Consider the following 23,160-nt stretch of genomic DNA (forward strand, 5'->3'; position numbering starts at 1 on the left):
ATTACGTAGTTTGCTCAGTGTGACATTCACCTTGATAAGTAAATAAACAAAAAAAATAACAGAAAATTTACTAATGAGTGTTAAGAAAATGTACAGTACAACTAAGACTCTGCAATATTTAGTTCAAAGTAGATGTACATGTTTTTCTACAGTTACTATGAATTTTATAAAGGTAATGTTCAGGGATTTTTCACATGAGAAATGAATGAGCATTGATTTTCATTTCTGGAATCTGTGCTGAAAGTGACAATGTTTGCACAAGTTCAGTCTTCCTCTGTGCAAAACATTTTAATATTTACAGACCAAAGTGCAACAATCCATGCTGCTGTGGTATGGAGAGAGAGAGAGAAGCAATTCTCTACTTAAGAAGATTATAAAAGGCAGATATTGAAAAAATAAGCAAAATATCAGGTGCATAAGGTAAGATTTCACATCCTTATCAAAAATAATTTATGAGCATACAACTGAGAAGTATGTAACTTGAGTCAAGGATGAATTTTAGCTGACATATTTAGTAGCACTTTACTTAATACAGGTCGCAGAATGCAATATGAAAAAAAACAACTGTACTAATTATTCTTAAGCCTGTTATTCTGGTCACATGAAATCACAATCATTATTCTGTAACACTGTAGAGAAATATCTTGCTATCTTTCTCTTTATATGAGAAATATCTATCTCTTTATATATATATATATATATATATATATATATATATATATATATATATATTTATCTATCTATATATATATATATATATATATATATATATATACACACACACACACACACACACACACACACACACACACACACACACATACAGTGCATACACACAAACACACACACACACACACACACACACACACACACACACACACACACACACACACACACTCACACATTTCCGTGCACACATACATATATTTATATATACACCAGTATGTGTGAATTTTTCTATTATTTCTTGGTTATGCAACACAAACTGCACAAATAGCAAGCATAGTATTGTTGATGTCCTGTAAGGGTCATTGTGTTATTGTGTGGACTAGTATGGGTTGATTGTATGACTTTCCATATAGCTGTGACTAATTCTTTATAATTATAGTACCGGCTGTGCTGTTCTAACACAGTTATCAAAAAAATTCATCACTGAGCATTTGTTTAATGATATTAATTTGCATGGCATTTAGAACATGTTGTGTCAGTTTAATAAATGGACTAGCAGAGTTATGGTTTAACACACAGAGTGCTATGGATTCTGTACTAAATACTTTGCTTCCTACATGCATTACTTAAGCAATAACTGACGACGTGGTATGGTATACTGAAGATTTATCCATGGTCGGCATGATTTAATCATGAGGGTGAAGCTGGAGTGATTAAATAAAGCCAAACGTGGGTAAATGCCAATAAACCACAACCACGGAGTTGGTTATTGCTATTATACAATGACATTATTTAAGAAAAAAAAATACTTACTTTTCTTAAATAATGTCTTTGTATAATGGCGCATTACTGTTTTTCCGCCTGTGGTGGTATACTGCTCCCTTATGTTGATGTACTGTGCATGCATATGGGACTTGCATTCCTATGCATACCCAGTATATCAATGCTTTGAAATGGAAGCAAAAGAGAAAAAAAGTCTCCTTTGCTCTGTTTTTTTTCTTTTTTTTTTTTTTTATTTATTAAAAAAAAAAGGTTTTGGATACTTTATACCAATGGAAAAAAGTCCGGGCAACCGGACCTTTTTCATTTGGTATATTGTGGGATTTTTAACGGGCATGCTGACCAATCAGCGTGCACGTTTTGGAATATTAATGGGGGGGTCATTGTATAATACTATTTTTATAAAGCTATGCAGGTTTAACATGCAGGTTATAATAGATTTGCTTGCTTATAAGTTAGTTACTGGACTTCTGTGGATCAATGGCGATATGTAGTCATTTACTGCACACAATAATGCCATCTGCCTGAAACATGCAAGTCAGCAGAACTTGGAATATGAGCCTGCCCATTTGTATAGCTGCAGTAAATCTCTTTATCTAACATATTTCATATTGAAGTAACCCCATTAGTATTATATCTTACTCTGTTCTGTAATTCCTGATATTCCTTCATTCACTGTCTTGCTTTCTTTCCATGGGATGAGATATGAAAAAATAATCTGTGCTTAGCTGTAGTGCCATGTCTTGCCACTCCAAGATGAATACTACTTCTTCCATTCCATATTTACATGTTGCATCTGTTGCTTCCATCAGCACTTGCGCATTTGCGCATTCCAATTCTTTCACCCTGTATCTTCCCAAGTGGTGTATACTTTCAGGCCAAGGCATTTTGTTCTCCTGCCTTTATAATGGGAAACAGACATTTAACTCACTCTATCTACTAAAGGAACAATAACTGATTTTTGAGGATAATACTCCTGACTTGACTGATTAGCAAACATAATAAATTCTTGCAGATTACCAAACAACATTAATTGTTACAGAATGGCTGACAGACTGTCCTGCACATTATGTAATGGTGCAAACTTTGTAGTAAAGTCACTCCCCTAGATTCTGAAAAGTTTGCAAGGAGTGCAAGATCAGTGCAGGAGCTCAGGCAGGCAATATGTCTGCTGTGCGATCCAGGAACAGCCTGCAGGGGCGTGCACGAGCACTCCTGCACTAATCTTGCATGAACTAAGTCCTGGTATGCAAATCACCCCCTTTGCAGGTGAAATCCATGCAAATGAGGTGATTTTGCAATCCAGGAAGCTCGCAACTGTCCATGCAAGACTAGTGCTATCTGTAGAAATGTACTCGGTTAGTAACCGAGTATATTTCTGCAAAATCCAAAATGGAGCTATGACAACGCCAAATAAAGGCTGCATATCATGTAGTAAGCATGCCACTGGCCAAGTATAAGGCCATTGGCATTGCAAACAAGACAAAAAATAAAAAAATAGTCTTATAATTTTTTTTAGCCGATCTCAGCTGTTTAAGCATAGGGCAGCGGCGCGCAAACGGGATTGGCGAGGATAATAAAATAAACCTAAAATAAGCTTTCTAACTAAAATCAGTATTCTGCCATGCAATTCAGTGGCAGGCAGAAGACACCTGGCCAGTGAGCAGTGGTTGCTAAGGGGAGAGGCTCAGTGTGAGACATGTAACTATGCATTAGCAGGCAATCCTATGCAAATGAGGGTAAAGATAGTGAATCTCAGTTTTATCCAGCATATGAGTCAGGTCCCAACAGTGTAAAAGTAGGAATAGCTTGGTGCAAGCCTAGGAGTTAGGTGACATCATGGGGAGGTGTCAGGCATACTGTAAGTGGATTAGAACCCTGTAGCTCGGGTTTGCTCCTAGCTTAGCACAGCTAAGCTAGCGGGTGTGTCTAAACCTGCCTAACAGTCTTTACCAAGCCTAAGCAGATGAGCTCACTGCGCACCGGGTTTTACAGGAGGAAAAAAAAAGTTACACAGGAAATAGCAGCAGTGTGCACATTTGTGCTCTCTGTTTGCGCGGGGTGCACACGGGCTTAAACAGGAAGGCAATGGGAAGGGAAAACAGCAGTAGGAAGGTAATCAAGGAGTACTAGCTTAGCTGGCAGGTGAAATGTATCAGAATCAGCCAATTATACAGGCAGCAGACCATCCCAATCCAGCACACTACTATAAACTATGCAAAAACCTACCCCTGAAATTTTAACAAACAAACCTACAAACTGAAAAGGGCTGCACAGGCAACATAGAACAATATGTGCAAGAGGCTGAGGGTGGTGAGGATGTGAATGCTGCCAAACAACCCACAGTGATGAGACAAAGAAGAGTGTACAGACCCAGGGTAACCTACCAGGGGCTGCATGAGCTGGAGATAGTGGAGTGCTACAGGGTGGACAGAGACCTCCTACAGCAAATTGTTGAGCTGTGTCACCAACACCTGACACACCAAACCAACCGAGGGGAACCCATCCCAGTGGATACCAAGGTATGTGTAGGCCTAGGAATACTAGCCACAAGTACCTCCCAAGGCTCAACTGAGGATATCATGGGGATCTCACAGGCATCAGCATCCAGACTATTCCACCAGTTTCTGGATGCCATGTCAGCACATGCCAGTGAGCACGTATATTTCCTCAACACCCGTGAGATGTTGGCCAGCAATATGCGTCTCTTCCACCAAATAGCAGAATACCCTGAGGTGGTGGGTGCTATAGACTGCATGCACATACGCATCAAAGCACCACCTGGTGATCAGGGTAGGGCCTACATCAACAGCAGGGGAATCCCCTCCATCAACTGCCAGGTTGTCTGTGATGCCCAGGGCATTATAATGAATGCGTGTGCTGGCTGCCCTGGAAGCTATGACGATTCCCACATATGACATCTGACACAGCTGTACCAGAGATTTGCCAATGGGGACATTCCCTAGGGTCACCTAGTGGGGGATGCTGGTTACATACTAGAGCCGTGGCTGATGACACCCATCAGAAATGCACACACACCTGAACAAGAATGCCATAATGAGGCACATGCACAGACCAGACTTATAATAGAGCATGAGTTTGGGATGCTCAGGTCATGGTTCCGGTGGCTGGACACATCCGGTGGAGCCTTGCAATACTCACCAGCTACATGTACCCAAATTGTTATGGTATGTGCCATGCTACACAATATGATCTTGCGGAAACAGCTGCAGCAGGAACAGCATGGGGCAGGGGCACACAGCCCACCACCAATGCCAAGGCCTGCACAAGCACAGATGACTTGGAGGAGGAACAACCTGAGCCTGCCCCAGTAGGCAGATGGAGGAGTGCCCAGTATGCCAAGGCTGTGGCAAGGAGACAACACATAGCACATACACTGACACAGTAGGGACCCAGGGAATGACAGCTCTCCCTGACACGCACATACAATAAAAGGGATGCCAAACATGACACTACCTGTGCTCACCCATGTATAGGGAGTGTACTATGTGCATCCAACATAGGCAGCCCTCCAGCACCATCCACAAGTCTGTAACACCATCAAGGTAAGTCAATCAACCTACCAATTGCCAAATGGAGTAGAATGTGTTGTTACCTGTATCTATGGTGTGGATGTGAGCATGTAAGGGAATTGGGTGGCTAAATGTTATGGCAGCAGACAGTAGACACCCATAGTGGCACCATGACATCTGTAATACATACTGGACTAACCATGGTAGTCAGTACTACACAGGGTGACAAAATCCACTGCAGGAAATGTGCTGAGCAACGTGTGTCCATATGACTCACACACACCAGTCAGGGTGGTTCACATACCCAACAACAGTCCCAGCCAGCAGGACAGGTGTAAACAAACACAAATAGAGCATGTGCTATGACCCCTGAATAATGGCTATGGTTAACCTCACCCCAGGCCTACATAGACAGACTACAGCAGGTCAGGCAGTGGGATGGTAGTTCTGAAGGGTAGAAAGTCAGACACTAATATGTAGGGCAACCAAAGCTAAGATATGTAGTACACTGGTATGCCTCTAGTCAGCATGAAAGGTAAGAATACAGAATGAAATGGAGTACATGGCATACCAGTACAGTCATAGCGAATGTGTACAATTGTCAGGTGTGCCCTCCCATCCTACATAGTAATGTAATAACAGTCAGGTGTGCCCCCCAATCTTGTGTAGAAATGTAGTAATAGGCAGGTGTGCCCCCCCATCTTACATAGTAATGTAATAACAGTCAGGTGTGCCCCCAATCCTGTGTAGAAATGTAGTAATAGTCAGGTATGCCCCCCATCCTATGTAAAAATGTAGTAACAGTCAGGTGTGCCCCCCACTCCTGTGTAGAAATGTAGAAACAGTCAGGTGTGTCCCCCTGCTATGCAGAAATGTAGTAACAGTCAAAGCCAAATGATCAATGGATACCCTGCAGAGACAGCATGCTACCTGTTGGTGTACAACACAAAGGTCAGCACTGCAGCACAAACTACCTGGACTCGATCCACACATTCAGTACAGACAGCCATATTGGGCATGCTCACACACTTAGAGAAATGAAGGCAATGTCAGTCAACAACATACTGAAAGGTCATACTGGGCATGCTCACACACTTAAACAAATGAAGGCCATGTCTGCAAACACCAGTGGACCAGAAATATCTGGCAGTTGCAGTTATTAGTGCAGATACTCATCAGTATGTACCACTCATGCCTTGCACACACAGTGGATATGAATACAGACATATATGTCAGGACAACACACTATAATAAGCCAAAGGTAGATGTACATAGATGTGCGGAAGAGGGTGACTGTGACAAGGAGCCATCCAGGCCTGTCCCACCCAGCACACAGCCAAAGGGCCCCAAACACATGAGGTGAAGATGTCACCCATGGCAGATACTAGTCACCAGTATCTGTCAGCATTACAGACTCCGTGCCAGCTGTGAAACATGACTGTACAAGGAAGTAGTCATCTAGCAGCTGTATACTCGTACCTGTGAAACATGACCCTGTGTGTGCCCACATGTGGCGTGTCAACCCCTACATGAATGGGTTATGGCCCATGCACACACACTGCTCTCCCCATAGCCCTACTATGACAAGCCTGCTGAGGTCATCCAATGTGAAGTATACCTAGCCTAGTAATCGCCTTGGAGTGTCCCATAATTGTGTACTGCTACAGTATGATAAACTAGTTAGGTAGGAATTCTAACCCCAGACTTGGTGTCTATGTGTGTGTTTGTATCCGTGTCTGACTGTGTCAAGAGCAATGCTTTTTAGGGTACTCACACTCCCTATAATTCATATACTTAACTTTGGCAAGGCTGCTGATGTCACCCAAATAGGAATACACCTCTGGGAAGGTTGTAGTCCAGTAATCTCCGTAGTGTGTCCTGTAACTGCGTACTGCTGTACTGTGATAAAGTAGTTAGGTAGGTGTTCTCATCCCAAACATAGCAAGTGTGTGTGTGTGTGTGTGTGTGTGTGTGTGTGTGTGTGTGTGTGTGTGTGAGTCTGACTCTGTCTGTGTAGAAAGCAATGCTTTTTAGGGCACTCACACGCCTTACAATTCATATACTCACCTTTGGCAAGGCTGCTGATGTCACCCACCTAGAAATACACCTCTGGGAAGGTTGTAGCCCGGTAATCTCTGTAGCGCATCCTGTAACTGTGTACTGCTGTAGTGTGATAAAGTATTTAGACAGGTGTTCTCATCCCAGACATAGCAAGTGTGTGTGTCTGTCTGTATAGAAAGCAATACTTCTTAGGGCACTCAGACTCCTTACAATTCATATACTCAACTTTGGCAAGGCTGCTGATGTCACCCAACTGGAAATACATCTCTGGGAAGTTTGTAGTTCAGTAATTTCCATAGCACGTCCTGTAACTACTTACTGCTGTAGTGTGATAAACTAGTTAAATAGGTGTTCTCATCCCAGACATAGCAAATGTGTGTCTGTCTAACTCTATTTGTGTAGAGAGCAATACTGTTTAGGGTACTCACACTCCATATAATTTATATGCTCAACTTTGGCAAAGCTGCTGATGTCACCCACCTAGAAATACACCTCTGGGAAGTTTGTAGCCCAGTAATCTCCATAGTGTTTGCCATAACCATGTACTGCTGTAGTATGATTTAGAACTGTGGTAGGGTTCCATCCACACCCATGGCAGTGCTGGATGTTTTGTGTGTGTTTCAATGTCTGTCTATGGAGTGATGCATCATAGGCTAGTCACACTCAGTACATTTCAAACGGCCTACTTTGGCAATCCTGCTGATGTCATTCATTGTGAAATACACCTTTGGGGACGGAGTTCTCCAGTAATCCCTGTGGTGCATCCTATAACAGCACCATGCTGTTGTGTGATATAAACCTCTGTTAGGGGTTTTATACCCACACATGTTGGTTGTGGATGTTTTGTGTGTGTGTCACTGTCTGTGTAGGGAGCAATGCATTTTAAGCTAATCACACTCACTACAATTCGAATGTCTTACTTTGGTAATCCTGTTGATGTCATCCCATGTTATATACACTTTTGGGGAAGAAGGACTCTAGTAATCTCTGTGGTGCAGTTACTATAACTGCGCAGTGCTCTAGTGGAATAAACTAGTTAGGTAAGGGTTCAACTCCCAGACATTACAGGTGTGTGTGTGTGTGTGTGTGTGTGTGTGTGTGTGTGTGTGTGTGTGTGTGTGTGTGTGTGTGTGTGTGTTTGTTTGTAACTCGTATCCTGTGTGGAGGTGGTTGTGAGTGTGTGACATCTGTGGCCAATGTGGAGTGGGTTTTGCATATTTCTTATATGGTGGCCCTACTATATATCACAATGTCCACCATACAGGGATAACAGATGTGAAAGAGATGAGAGGTTGGCGTGCAAAGCCATACCCATACATGTGACATTAAGGCCAGGCAGTCACGGTTAGCAACCCCCGTATTACCCAGAGCACACTCTCAACCCATGTCTCATACATACACACATGCCTAGGCAACAGCCAATATGTGGGTAGTACACTGCATATTGGCCACTGATAGTAACTATGGGGTGATACCAGTGGGCTACAGAGGGCCTGACACCCTGTCCATCTGTCCAATATGCACGTACATGCAGTCAGTGCACCTTCCTTATGTTCCCCAATGGACACCTGCAACACCTGTGGTGCCATCACATGTGACCCACAAAGGGCATACCATGCCTGACAACATGCCCTGTATTGACAGATGCCACTGACACCAGGGAATGCTGTTAGCATGCTATCAATGTAGGTACAGGGTAAACTTGCTGTCCATTACCAGTTCCTGCCACAGTTGGGCAAGACTGGCACATCTGATGATAATCTGTGTTCACAACATGGGCCAGACACCCCAGGTACAGTTCCATATGTCACTGTACATGCATGTGGGAGGTGTGCCCATCCCAGACACCATCAATATCATGGACTAAGGAACACATACATGGCAAGCAATGCACAGCATTGGCCACACACAACAGTCACCTAGGTGACTGGATGGGGGATACAGTACCCACCTGCATGGGCAAATGCAGACACTACAGCCCTGAGCCACAATGCAGACCATTGTCATGTGGCCTGATGCCAAGGTATACCCATTGCCTAGCCTTGTACAGCTGTCTGGCACAGTCGACCACCACACACCCGTGCAACCATGCAGCCATGCATGTCAGTACTGGCACCCTGTGTGTTTGTGTGTGTGTGTTGTTCACATCCACACTCCCTACAGCCCCTATGGGCATACTTGAAGCATGCTGTCTGATGTCAGACACCTCCCCCTACCCTTTTCCCATACAACCCCCGTATGACCCATGTGGTGCATGTGATACTTGCACAGTGATGTGTTGTGGCAATCCCACTACTGATGAGTTGTAAACCTGGCCCTGCCAAGTGTGTCAATGTGTGTGCGTCCCTTTGAGAGTGTGGCTGTGTTGATGCTGGCACCTTTTCATGCTTACAGGCATGTGTAATTTACCTACCGTATAGCTACCGTATCCTTGTTGCAGATGTCACTCACCATCACGTATATGTTCTGAAGGCTCCACATCAAGTAATCCATGAGGTGCATCCAATAACTGCACAGAGCTATAATAGCACTACATAGTCGTCAGGGGTTTGATACCTTGTGCTGGTAGGAGTGTGACACAAACATACTTAAGGTTTACTCTCCCACCCCTCCCTGACTTATCTTTGCCTCTTTCTGCCTCTCCCACTCCCTCTCTGGTGGATGTGGAGACCTACACCTGCTTTGCTTAGGCAGCAGCATGTGCATTTTAAGTGATGCTCATGATCAGCTGTTGGCCTTTGAATGAATTGCAGCCATCCCCTAGCTGATTGCATGTGGAACAGCTGTAGTAACATTCCTATAGCCAATTGCATGGAAACCCACTCCAATATCTAGGAACATCATGTTGGTGTTGGCCTTTATCATTCATTGTGAGCAGGAACTAGCTCTGTTGTTTGGCAAACAGCATCTCAGATGGATTGGGGATTTACCTCGAACAACATACACTGTGGAAACAGGGCAACACACAGGAGGGGGATTTGCCTGACCTGACTACAGACTGTAAGTGCTGCTATAGTGCATTTTGAGTAATGTTGGTTTAACAGTGTGTGTGTGGATATGGCAGTCCTACATGTCTCAATATCTGCCATGTCAGTTCCATGTTTATGAGGAATCCCCATCTGCAGGGTCATCTGCGGACTGGGCAATGTGTTGTGCCTTTGGTTTCATGTGTTACCAATGGAGCATCTATCTGTGGACTGCAGAAGGTAGTGTGAGGATTGCAGTCTGTAGATGGCGAAGGCCGTGACAGTTACTGACTTCATATCCTTCATAGGACATATGTTGCAACAAACCCCATTACAACAGTAAATGTATGAGGTTATCACACCAACATGTCAATACTGGCCCTGTGTATGTGCTTCCAGCCACAACTCTGTCAACCTTTGTACATATGTCATGCATGAAGTGGTGCATATGTGCTGCACATCATAATTAGTGTCATCATATCTGATAGCAAGCCAGTGAGATATCAGACTGTTACACATGTTATGTACAGTAGGGGTTATATTTCATGACATAACCTGGACATTCTGTGGATGTTTGTACAGTACTGGGGTCTGTGTACTTATGCTGAATGTAGACAGTGTGTGTGTATTGTTAATATGTACTTTTCCCTGTGTACAATCTGTGGTAGATGTCATTGTTCTAGTTCATAGGTTCATAGGTTCATAGGTTCATACTAGGCTATCTGCCCTAGGGCATTTATAAGCCTAGCCAGAATGTGTTTGGCTTTCGCCACCCATTTTAAATTTATTTTGCTATGCCCTTTTTCGAGGTTAGTATACTGTGCCTCTGTCTAACAGTGACACAGAAGTGATACCCGGGGTAAACCTATGATCTCCCATCCACTCATCAAGATTCCTCTTGAAGAGAGTCAATGAGGGACTCTGCCTAACCTGGACTGGGATTTTATTCCAGAGTGAAGGGAGCCTCTGGGTTATGAATCTGTCCCTCCAGCATGTCCTATTTATTTCAGTGCTGAGGTTCAAGTCTCTCGAGCGCGTAGCTCGATGGGATTTGGATTTTCTGAGGTGCAGCATGTTCATTAATTCTGGGTTGGACATGGCTTTATACGCGAGGCACAGATCGCCTCTGAACAGGCGGTATGCCACTAAGTAGAGCTGGAGTTTCTTTAACCGGGTAGCATATGGCATCTGTTTGAGCCCTTTGATCCTCTTGGTGAGGTACTTTTGGGGGTCTTTCCAGTTGCTGCAAGTGTCTGGTAAGGTACATCCCAAAAGGGGCATTGTACTCAATTATAGGCCTGATGAGGGATGAGTAAAGAGGCACAATGACCTCCCCTGATCTAGATGTGAATCCCTTCATGATTTGGTGGGCTATATAAAATGTTTTTCTAACCACTTTGGCCACGTGGTTGTCAAATGAGAGATTGCTATCAACTTGGGTCCCCAGGTCCCTAATTACTTCTTCTGTACTTAATGGATTACCACCTATGTGGTAATTTGTGGGCACTTTGTTTTGCCAAAGGGATGACTATACACTTGTTGGCATTTAGCTTGAGGCCATGGCTCTGGCACCAGTTGTCTGTTTCTATGAGGCCCTTTTGGAGGATGCTTGTGTCGGCTGGAGAGTCGATTATAGCGCCCAGTTTGCAGTCATCTGCGAACTTGGTCAGCCACAATCCTTCTGTGTTGGCCTGTACCTCCGAGAAATATATACCGAACAAGAGAGGTCCCAGGACTGAGCCTTGTGGGACTCCACTTGTAACTGGTTTGGAGTCTGACATGGCTCCAGCAATTCTAACCATGTGGGTTCTGTCCTTGAGCCAGTTTGCAACCCATCTAGTGACATAGGGGTTTATATTTAAGCTGGTGAGCTTATCTATAATGCCCGAGTGGGGTATTGTATCAAAGGCTTTTGTGAGGTCCACGTAGGCTGTGTGGACCACCCTCCCCTCGTCAATGGCCTTGGTGACTGTTTCAAAGAAATCAACCAGGTTTAAGAGGCAGGATCTGCCCTTAACAAAGCCGAACTGGGTAGGATCCAGTGTCTGTAGGTCCCTAATATCTTTATTTATGAGGTCCATGATGAAACTTTCCATAGCTTTGCAGACCAAGCTAGTCAGGCTTATGGGGCGATAGTTTCCAGGATCCGTTGAGGCATCACCTTTATGGAGAGGGACCACTGTTGCTGTACGCCACTCTTTGGGCACATATCCTGTAGTAAGGCTGAGATTGAACAGTAGTTTTATGTTTGGGTTTAGCTCTTCTTGGAGTTCATGTAGGACGCAGCCCGGGGCACCATCTGGTCCCATTGATGCTGTGTTTTTTGCTTTGGAGAGGACGGCTCTTACCTGAGCATCTCAGATGTCAGGGGGGCAGCACTCTGCTGGGATAGATATTTGCCCTTTTGGTGGGGAAGGGGGGGAGAAGTTTGCGCTGAACCTGTCAGCTAGGATGTTGGCAATGTCTGTGGGTTCAGTGTATTTTTTGTCATTTTGGACTAATTTTGAGCATATCTGGGAATTACCACCCAGGTTCCTAACATAACTAAAGAAAGCCTTGTGATTATCCTTAGTGTCCTGTGCAATTTTTCTCTCGAAGCTGGCCTTAGACAATTTTATGAGTGCCCGTAGTTTTTTGCTAATACTGATCAGTGATGCCTTCCCTTTTTGAGATTTTGCTCTATCATTTAGTAGCTTCCTCCTTCTATCATATAGTTTGTTTATGGCTGGGGTCCACCAGACAGGACGTCTGCCTTTGGAGGATTGGGTCTTGGTTTTATTTGGGATCGCATGACCCATGCATTCCTGAAGGTGTTCATAGAATGCGTTTATAAAGGATTCTGTGGTCTGGGCCGTATTTTCCACAGTCCTGGGGGCTTTGAAGGATTCTACCTCGGTTTTGAGGAGTGTGAAATTTGCTTTAGAGAAGTTTTTTACTGTGGTTTTCTGGGCAGGGGGTGGGGTCGGGATGTGAATATCCAGTGAGATTAGTTTATGGTCTGATCTTACCATTGAGGGATACACTTCTGGTCTGGAGCATAGAATCCCCATGTTGGTGATGATCAGGTCCAGTATGTTTTCCCCTCTTGTGGGAGTGGTAACAAGTTGTTCCATAGCATTTGAGTTTATAAATTCTAGGAACCTTTGGGCTAGGGAGTTGGAGCTAGAGTAATGCTCCCAGTCTATGTTTGGGTAGTTGAAGTCACCCAATATAATGGTGTTTGGAGAGACCTTCATATTTTCCAGTGTTCTCAGAAAGGCCGAATGGGGTTCCTGGGTTTGGGAGGGTGGTCTGTAGCAGGCTATAAACTGGAAGGCAGTTTTACCCAATGTTAGTTGCACATGGATAGTCTCTGATGCTTCGTGCTTTGCCACCAACCTGGAGTTGTGGGTATCTTTGATGAATATCGATACTCTCCCTCCTTTTGTGGTTTGGTCCAAGTTTTGGGGCCAAAAAGCATGGCATGAGGTATAACCTGGTAGTGCTGGGGTGCTCTCGGGAGCCCTGAACCAGGTTTCTGTTACTGCACAGATATCAATGTTCTCCATGCTAAGGAGAGTTTTGAGTGGGTGCATCTTGAGGTTTAGACTTCTGGCGTTGAGTAGCATTACTCTTAGTTTCTTATCCCTTGTGATACCTATGGAGGTGGGTTTGTCTTTTGAGCCTTGCTTAAAAAAGGCACTATGGGGGTAGCAAGAGCCTTTGCCAATATCCGAAAGCCCAGGGGTGACAGGTGCAAGCCGTCCCTAGCAAAGCATCGTGGCTTGTCGACCATATCATCCTAAGCTGACAGGCATTGGATCCCATTTGAATGACACCAGTACTTAAGCCAATTGTTGAAATTGATCATCTTGTCTTCATATTGTGGCATAATTCTTGGTGAGGGTAAGATGCTACTCAAGGTCAGGATCATACCGGCCTGGGCTACATGCTCAGAGAGCTCCTTTATGTCTCTTTTCATGTAGTCCAGGGAGGTACGTCTCAGGTCATTCACACCAGCATGGACAATGACTGAGTCATATTTGTACTTGCCTTGGAGTGACCTGAGTGCTTGTGTTATGTGGCAGATCCTAGCACCCAACAGGCTGCTCACTGTGACCCTCTCCTTGTTCAGCCTGGTGAGCGGGACGTCAGTGTGCCTGATGATAGAGTCACCTATTACAAGTGTATCAGGTGTGTTGTTTAGTCTTAAGGGCTGTGACTGTTCGGCACACTGGCTTTGTGAGATATGTGTTGCACGTGTTTTGTTTTGGGGTAGCGGTTGCTTGGGTGTCTGCTTTGGAGGTCTCTGCTGCTTAGGCAGATCTTTATATAGAGCCTCCGAGTATGTTTTTGTGTGATTATGTGTTTGGTTTGCTGTCATAGTAGGTCTATGTGAGACTGGAATTGTAGTGAGTGTGGTTTCCTTCTCCTCCTGACTGGTTATGCCAGTACTGAGTTGAGAGAGCTTAGCCTCCAGTTTGGCTATCTGGTTGCATCTCTCACATGTGTTGGAATTTGTTGGGAGGAGGAGAGGGTTGTCTGTGTACATGAGGCAGTTGTAACATTGCCTCAAGATTCCCAGATTCACCAGCTGGACCGGAGAGGAGATTGACAACTGACCTTTGGACATGCTAGAATAATATTGGGAATTCCTTAATAATTGAAAACAAGGACCAGTGGGGAGTGAGGGTGTAGTGCTTTTAATTTTTAGTGCTGACTTATATAATTGCTTTAGCGAGCAAGTGCCAGGTAACTTAAGTGCAATGTGTTACAGGTAACTAAAATGCAAAAACGACAAACAGTAACTTTCTCTCAAGTGAAACAAGGAAATAAGTACAGTAAGCAATGCAGATACAGACGGTTTACCTATCAATTCTTCAACTAGAGCTTCTTCTGATATTTCCATACCGCTAGGGCAAGCACCACGGACACAGCGACTATGGGCAACTCTGAGTGGCACTTAACAAATAGCAAATGACCAGCAACAACAACCACATGTGAATACTGTATCTTCTCCCGGGCTTATCGGAGTTCCAAATATGGAAAATTGGATTAAGAATATCGACAATTTGAACTTTGATGTTTTGCAGGAACCACCGGCTACGAGTGCACAGCAGTCAATAGTAAGTGGCAATTCCATTATTGACAATTTAAAATCTTTGGACTCGAAACTAGTAAAATTAAAGAAACTGCAACTGGAAGTAAACTACTTTCGGCAATGTTCCAAGGAGAAAATAATACCGAAAGGTTTAAGGTCCAATTTTTGTCCAACTGGCTTATTTATTGACGCTGATTTTTACAAAGATCTAGCATTACTTTTTGATAATCAGGGCCTTCAATTACTAGAGGTGATGATTAAACATTATAATATTCAAATCAATAAATTGATTAATGAAGCTGATGAACTACACAATTTGTTGAAAAAAGATCTGAATTTTGAAAGATATAAATATGACTATACTCGTATTTTTACGAGTATAGATTCTCTAGTACACAAGTTGAAGCTGAATAAAATCAAAAAACTGTCAAGGGACAGGCTTTCCTATAGAGACAACAATGCTTATGTTAAATTAAGACCCCCAGTTAACAACTCTAATGTTAATGCGGATCATTTGAGTAATGAAAGATCTGATTTACCTATAACATCAAATATGCAAGATTTGCACTTGTTTGAAGAAGGTTCTGATGACCAATTTATACAAGTTCCAAGATGAAGTAACAGAATAAGAGCAAATAATAACAAAAACGGCCCTCAATCTTATGGGGACAACAATTCCAACAACTATAATAACAAAACAAATAATGGTCATTTTTTAGGGGCACGGAACTTGAAGTTCCAGCAGAAAAACAGGAACAACTCTCGGAATTAGAAGTTCCTGTTGACAATAACAACAGCTCCTTGGATGACAACAAGTTAAAAATATTAACTAATCGTAAGGGTGATTTTACCATCTATAATTTTTCAAGTATCTCTTTAGATCCTTGTTTGATGGAATTGTTAGTTTTTGGGAATACATTTGTCCCAACAAAGAGATGTAATATAGCAAAAACATTGATTGACTTGAAATGTTATGTTCGAAAGTTAAATCTTGATCTGATTTTCAATAACAATGCTTTTGAGAATGTATCTATGTTAAAATTAGCAAGCACTTTCAACCCACCTTTGCATGGAGTTTTAGCACTTTTTGAGAGTGCATGTGAATTGGATATTCGTCACATGCACCAATCTGATTTATTTTTGAATAAACAATTGAAACATAATGTAACAGAGGAACAACTAACTAGTCTTAAACTTCTGTGCTCTTCAGCAGTCCGGGTAGTTAAACCGGACAAAGGTGGTGGGTTGGTTATATTTGACAACCACATGTACATAGAAAAAATGGAACTAGTTTTGAATAGTCCTACATATAACATTTCATCATTGAATGAAATGAACACATCGGAGTCCAGAATTAGGGGCTACTTTAAGGACTTATTTATCAACGGGAAAATTGATTTAGACACCTATAATTACATTGACATCTCTATGCCAAAAAATCCAGTGATTTTCAGTATCCCGAAAATTCACAAGGATATTTTCAATCCACCACTTCGTACTATAATTGACAGTCGTTTATCTATAACATATCCTTGCGCACAACTTGTTGAAACTATTTTGAAAAAATACTTGAAATTAATACTGGGTATTTGTAAAGATTCATGGACATTCCTTCAAAACATGTGTAACATAGCATTTGATAGTTCATTTAATTTCCTGACAATTGACGTTGTGGATTTATACACATCCATACCACACTTAGAAGCAGTAGAATGGATTTCCTTAATGCTGATTGATTTAAAAGCTACACAAAATGAGATAGACATAGTATCAGAACTATTGGATATAATTTTAACATCAAAATATTTTACTTTCAATGGTAAATTTTACCTACAAAAACAGGGTATAGCGATGGGGTCCCCATGCAGCGCCAGCGTCGCTAACCTTTTTATGGCATATTGGGAGAATAAGTATATTTTCTGTAATAACAACATTATGGATAAAATTAAATATTATACAAAGTATCTTGACGATGTTTTTATTTTATTTGAAGGGAATATAGAATCAGCTACATCACTGACTGATTCCCTTAATAACACTACATCATTTTTGAATTTCACATTTAATTTCTCGGAAACTGAGGTTGATTACTTAGATGTGAAATTATATAAAGACTTAACGAACTTTGAATACTTTTCTACCATATATAGGAAACCAACATACTGCAACTCATTTTTGCATTTTAATAGTGCACACCCTTACAAGCAAAAAAGAGCCATTATTAAGGGTCAAATAATAAGAGCAGCCAGGATGTGTAGTCGGGAAACAGCTTTTTTGAATGAATGTAACAATTTGAAGGAAATGTTCATGAATAGGGATTATCCATTGTCTTTATTCATTGAACTAATGGATGAAATTAATTTCAAACGTTTAAAAGGCATGTACCCCCCTCTTTTAGCGCATAACAACTTAAGAGTACAGGTTGAGATTGCTAATACTTCAATAGGACAGGCTGGTGTTGATGAGAGAAATAGCCCCAGCTTAGTCAATACTGAAATAAACAAACGTTTTCAGACAAGTTTCATTTCAACTTTTAACATCAACTCTTGGGATATACAACATATTCTAACTAAGAACTGGTATTTTATTTTGAACAATGAAGAATTATTTGAAAAACTTGGTGATAGACCAAAATTTGTGTATAAACGGGGATGTAATTTAAAAACAATATTAGAAAGGAATAATGCATTTAACAGGACTATAAGACTAAAAGGGTGTTTTCAGTGTGGGTTCTGTAATTATTGCAAAGACGTGAAAGTTTTGAATTCCTTTCTGATTAGAAACAGGAAATATTACATTCATCACAGACTTAACTGTGAATCTAAATCTATAGTCTACTTGGCCCAGTGTAATTGCTGTGAGGCATTCTATAATGGCAAAACAGATCGTAAATTCTGAGATAGAATCTACGAGCATTTGTATGCAGTTAGAAAAAATAAAATAGAGAATGCCCTAGCAAAACACTGCATAAAAAATCCAGGCCATAGTTTTTATTTTGTAGCTATAGATGAAGTTGCACATTCTATAAGAGGTGGACCAGTTCCTTTATTACTTGAAAACTGCGATTTAGAATGGCAGTTGATGCTAAACTCTTTTTCCTTTCCGGGTCTGAATGACTACTGTAACATCTCTTGTGTTTTGAAAATAAGGAATTACAGAAGATAAACTTGTATTCATCATATAGTTTTATTTTTTGTTTACTATATACATATTTTTCATGAGCATGTAGAAGATTAAGTTTATTGTATACATAGTCTTATTTTTTGTTCACTACATATATATATTTTATGAGCATGTAGAAAATTAAGTTCATTGTATGTATTTTTACAATGCACATAATCTGTTTTTCTACATAGGTGAGTTTATGTATTCCCTGCTTTTAGATTAGAAATTCCTGGTATTTATATTTGAACATGACATTGATTTTGTTTAGATTAACAGAATTATTTTTAGCAGTATTTAGTGTTGGTTGTTGACTGTTTATTATACATACATACATAAAACATGGTTTAAGTTGTTTTTTACTACTTTTTAATGAGTCCCACAGCACAAATGCAAAAAAACCAATGAAACACCAAACGGGGAGTCCAAATGAGTGTACCAACAGCCTCAATACAGTAACCAAATAAACACAGTTTTATTTTTTACGAAAAAGCGTTTTCGCCACAGACAAAGATGCAGCTTCTTCAGATAAAAATCAAACCAGACTCCACAATTTAAATACATCAAACAGGAAGTAGTAAATTTACGTCACCACAACCTTTTTAATGGGTCGGAATATGAGACAATACTCATTTTCACTTTGTTTTTAACAAAGTAAGCGTATTATGCATAAATTCATAATGTACCTTTAAAGGTTTTAACTAGTAGTCTACGTAATGTACGTGACTATAAATTTGAATTCTGGCGGTATTGTTTGAATGTTTGTTCTGAGGAAGCTATAGCTGCGTCTGTAGCGAAAACGCTGTTGTTTTTTAATAAAAATTGCGTTAAATATCCAACATAATTTGAACACTTGAAGTTCGTTTCATTCGGTCTAGAGATCTGGACTGTAGAGAACAGCCGTTTCTGTACTCTACCTAGTTTTTTGTGGTTTTAGTTTGTTTTTTAGCAATGCAGATATCACTAGTGATCCACAGAAGCGCTGAGAAGCCACGTATTAGGTGGAATTAGCGTTCCAGGGAAATAACAAGCAAACAAACAGCAAGCATATAAACAAAGCTAGATTCAGCAGGCCTGGATCTAGTCTATGCTACAGCAAACAAGGTGTATCAATTTCAGTAAGATACAGTTCAAATATTCAGGCACTATAAACCTTTAACCAGAAATTCCCAGCTCAGAAGGGCAGAGTCCAGCCTTTTCTCCCACAAGAGTGCAGACCACGAACCTTCTTAATGTAAAATAACTGGCATGAAGCCCAAGTGCTTAAACCAGAACTAATACACTTTAAGAATAACAGACACTGGGCTCTCAATCAGCAGTTCCCAACTTAGAAGGATGAAAGCTACCTGTCCTGCCACCACAGTGCATGCCACAAACCTTCCTAATGTAAAACAACTGGTCTGAAGCCCAAGTGCTTTATCCAAAAGACTTAGAATGATAGCTACACTTTAATCAAGTTACTACCAAGCAGTAATAAATACAATTGAATACTTTAGAGAATGCCTGGATTAGTGCTCAAGTTACACAAACAAAGCTAGATCCAGCAGGCCCAAATCCAGTCTATGCCACAGCAAACAAGGCGCACCAACTTCAGTAAGAAGCAGTTCAGATATGCATGCACTATAAGCCTTTAACCAGAAATTCCCAGCTCAGAAGGGCAGAGTCCAGCCTCTCCTCCCACAAGAGTGCAGACCACGAACCCTCTTAATGTAAAATAACTGGCCTGAAAGCCCAAGTGCTTAAACCACAATTAATACACTTTTAGAATAACAAACACTGAGCCCTCAATCAGCAGTTCCCAACCTAGAAGGATGTAAGCTACCTGTTCTGCCACTACAGTGCAGACCACAAACCCTCTCAGTGCAAAACAACTGGTCCGAAGCCCAAGTGTTTAAACCAAAAGGCTTAGAATGAGTTACACCAAGCAGTAATAAATACAATTGAGTACTTTTAAGATGATGCAAAAGTAAAATAAAGTAGGTAGAAACACAAGTACAGTAAAAGCAGATGAATTTTTTTTTTTTTTCTGAACAAGTGCTGAGATCAAAGAAACAGATTTGAGTGCTGAAACTAGAAAACTGGCTAGTTATAAGAAAAAAAAACTAAGCTAGAAGGCTTCCCTCCAACACAGAATGGCTTGGGGGCTCAGAAGCCTACAAATAGTCTATACCACTTAACATGAAAGGCAGGAAACAAGCTTAATTTTTTTTTCTGTTTCCCAGATGCTCTCTTTGTACACAGTAGGACTGCCTGAAATCAGAATATGATCTCACTGCACTCAGTTGAGTGAGCAAATGGGATGGGCCCAGTAGGAGTATCCAAACACAAATTTACAAGAGGGGTGGGCAGTTTCAAGGCCACTAAGATTAACACCAAAACAAAAACAGGGAGGGTGGGTGCGACTAACTGAAGAGCAGAGTCAAAACTTCCAGTTCAGTTAATATTCCTGCAACACACAGTTAAAATCAATTTAAATACTGTATTTTTTTGAAAAAAAAAAGTGCAGATAAAGGTACTTAAATTCTCTTATACGTCCAGTTGAATACAGCAAGTTCTTAGCCGGCCAAAGCTGAGGTTGAGCCAAAGCTGCGTGATGGACATCCTATCTGATGTTACATGCAGCTCCACTGTATGGTACCATATTGGCATACATGTTTGTAGGGTAATACACCCACATGTCCCATACCACAGACAGCCATTAGACCAAACTGTGTAGCAGCCCAGTATGTGTAGGGTCAGTCTCTGAGTGGCACATATGAGGATGGTGTCAAACAGATAGTCCGTATACTGTAATATTATGCTAGCTTAACATATGTGGCTATGGCTGTGTTCACACTGGTTGTGATTATGCACTGTCACACAGGTGTATCTTACCCTGTGCTGTGGCATGCCTGCAGAGCCTGCTATATATGCAGGTACATGTGCATTCCCCCATAGGAGATTTAGGCCAGTGTTGAGCCAGTCTGCCTGTAGCCTGCACAGTGCATTGTTACATGCCTAGCAGCTTAGTGTACTTACCCAGTGAGATGTCATGTGCAGATACTTACCAGATATACTGCTATCAAGCCTCCCTTAACAGTCATGTACAGATGTGCTGTACAGATGTATCTCAATATCTAGTGGGTAGTATGTGACCATGGCATCCCTGTACCAGTGGTTAGTATGTGTCAGGCCAGGCAGGGGTGTGTGAATGCATAACCTATGGTGGCAAATGTATACCAGTCATTATGTGTTTTACCCATCTACATGGCTGTCTACATACATATTTTCAGGCATGGTACACATGTTTTGCACTACAGGGTTATGTGTATACCTCTGGACTGTACAGAGTGTGTCAGACTGTCCACATATATTGGCCAATATCTCTGCTGCAGTCCACAGAGATATTACATGCTAGCAGCGGTACTATTCTATGATGTCCTATGTCTGTCAGTAGCCAATGGCACACATGTTATAAGCAGATGTGACATCCCACACATACCATGTCTGTGAAGGCAATCCCAGTGACAGTAGCAATAGTCTACTAATATACCTGCTATACATACCTGACATCCCCTTGCACTACAACTTTGAGACTATAGAGGCTGGGGTAGGGCTACACTCCATGTCCAGGACATATGGTGGAAATATATGTACATATAATTATCCAGATAGCCATATATATATATATATATATATATATATATATATATATATATATATATATGATTACACATGTGTAGTACTTCCAATTACCACAGTCATGGCAACCACCTACTATAAATCCCAACATCATGTGTGCGTGGTCCCTTTACATTTCCTGCGTGATGGACATCCTTCCTGTGTGTGGGCATCAGTGTTATAGACAGCAGGTAGCAATACCTCTTACAGGAGAACCGGCACACTCAAGGCATCCACATATTTGTAGGAGGTTTAGGAACTACAGACAGAGTATGAGTAGAGTTGTGTTATGCTTTGTATACTACTGGTGTTACAGGGTGTGTGTACATACTAGTTTACCTTGGAATGCAGTCTGTCTGCATAGCTCACAACTGTGGGCCTATCCTCTTGCTGGCCAGAGATATGCCTATCATGTTTTGTCTGTCCACCACAGAGGTCCTGTGTCAGATATTTTACTGGCAGTGTGTGTGTTGAGTGCTATTAGTACATTGCTACATCCATGTCTGTTTCTAACCTCAATTCCCTAACTAAGGGTATGTTGCAGACTATCCTGTAACACCAGCAACTTGCTTAGTGTATGGCAACAGTTTTCCACATATGTGCCTGTGTTCCAGCCTCTGTCCTCCACCTACATACCAAGCTTTGCACATATGACGTGCTGTCAGGGGTTGTTTTGTAGTGGGCTGTGAGTATATCACATTACCATTGCTGCCATCAGTCCACTGTTGTTGTATCCCCCACACATACGGTGGGCTAGGGCCATATATGTGTGGGCATCACCTACACAATGCATGTGTGCCCTTATGCACTCCAGAGGCCAGTGTACGTAAGAGTGGTATATGGCCCTGTATTATTGAGTCTAGGGGGAGAAGCACCATAAATGACCTAGACTGTTGCAAACTGTGGGAGTATTAGGGGTGAGCTGCCTTAAGGTATCTGGATGTACAGTACTGTATACTTCACCTATATTTACATTACTTACATAAACGGGGTTAATGCAAGCCTACTGCCTCCTGCCATACAGACTGTTCTGTTCATCAGTGTGCTTGTGATGGTGTTAGTTATGCCTTGTTATGTAACAGTTGCAACCCATTTGGTCACATGACGTCTTTACCACCTAGTGATTTTGTACAGAATGTAGGTAGAGGCTGCAGAGCTATACACCTGCATTACATACTGTTGATTGTTTGGTATCCTGTGGCCCAGTCTGCCTTCACTATTGTACATTCTGAAGGGCTTGGCCTGGACA

General features: G+C 41.8%; 1 protein-coding gene across 2 annotated transcripts in view; it reads left to right on the plus strand.

The window, feature by feature from the left end:
• The first annotated feature begins 302 nt into the window (after positions 1 to 302).
• Positions 303 to 23,160, plus strand: part of LOC122806528 (C-type lectin domain family 10 member A-like) — a 305,649-nt gene continuing 282,791 nt past the window's right edge. Inside the window, exons 1-2 of one of the 2 annotated variants that reach the window (XM_044077028.1) lie at positions 303 to 420; positions 14,906 to 15,114. The gene's annotated coding sequence lies outside the window, so the exon portion shown is untranslated. The remainder of the gene's footprint in view (positions 421 to 14,905; positions 15,115 to 23,160) is intronic. The other variant, XM_044077030.1, reaches the window with a different exon arrangement.

Source organism: Protopterus annectens, chromosome 7.part0 (genome assembly GCF_019279795.1).
Source record: "Protopterus annectens isolate FY-2018-M chromosome 7.part0, PAN1.0, whole genome shotgun sequence".
NCBI lineage: Eukaryota > Metazoa > Chordata > Ceratodontiformes > Protopteridae > Protopterus > Protopterus annectens.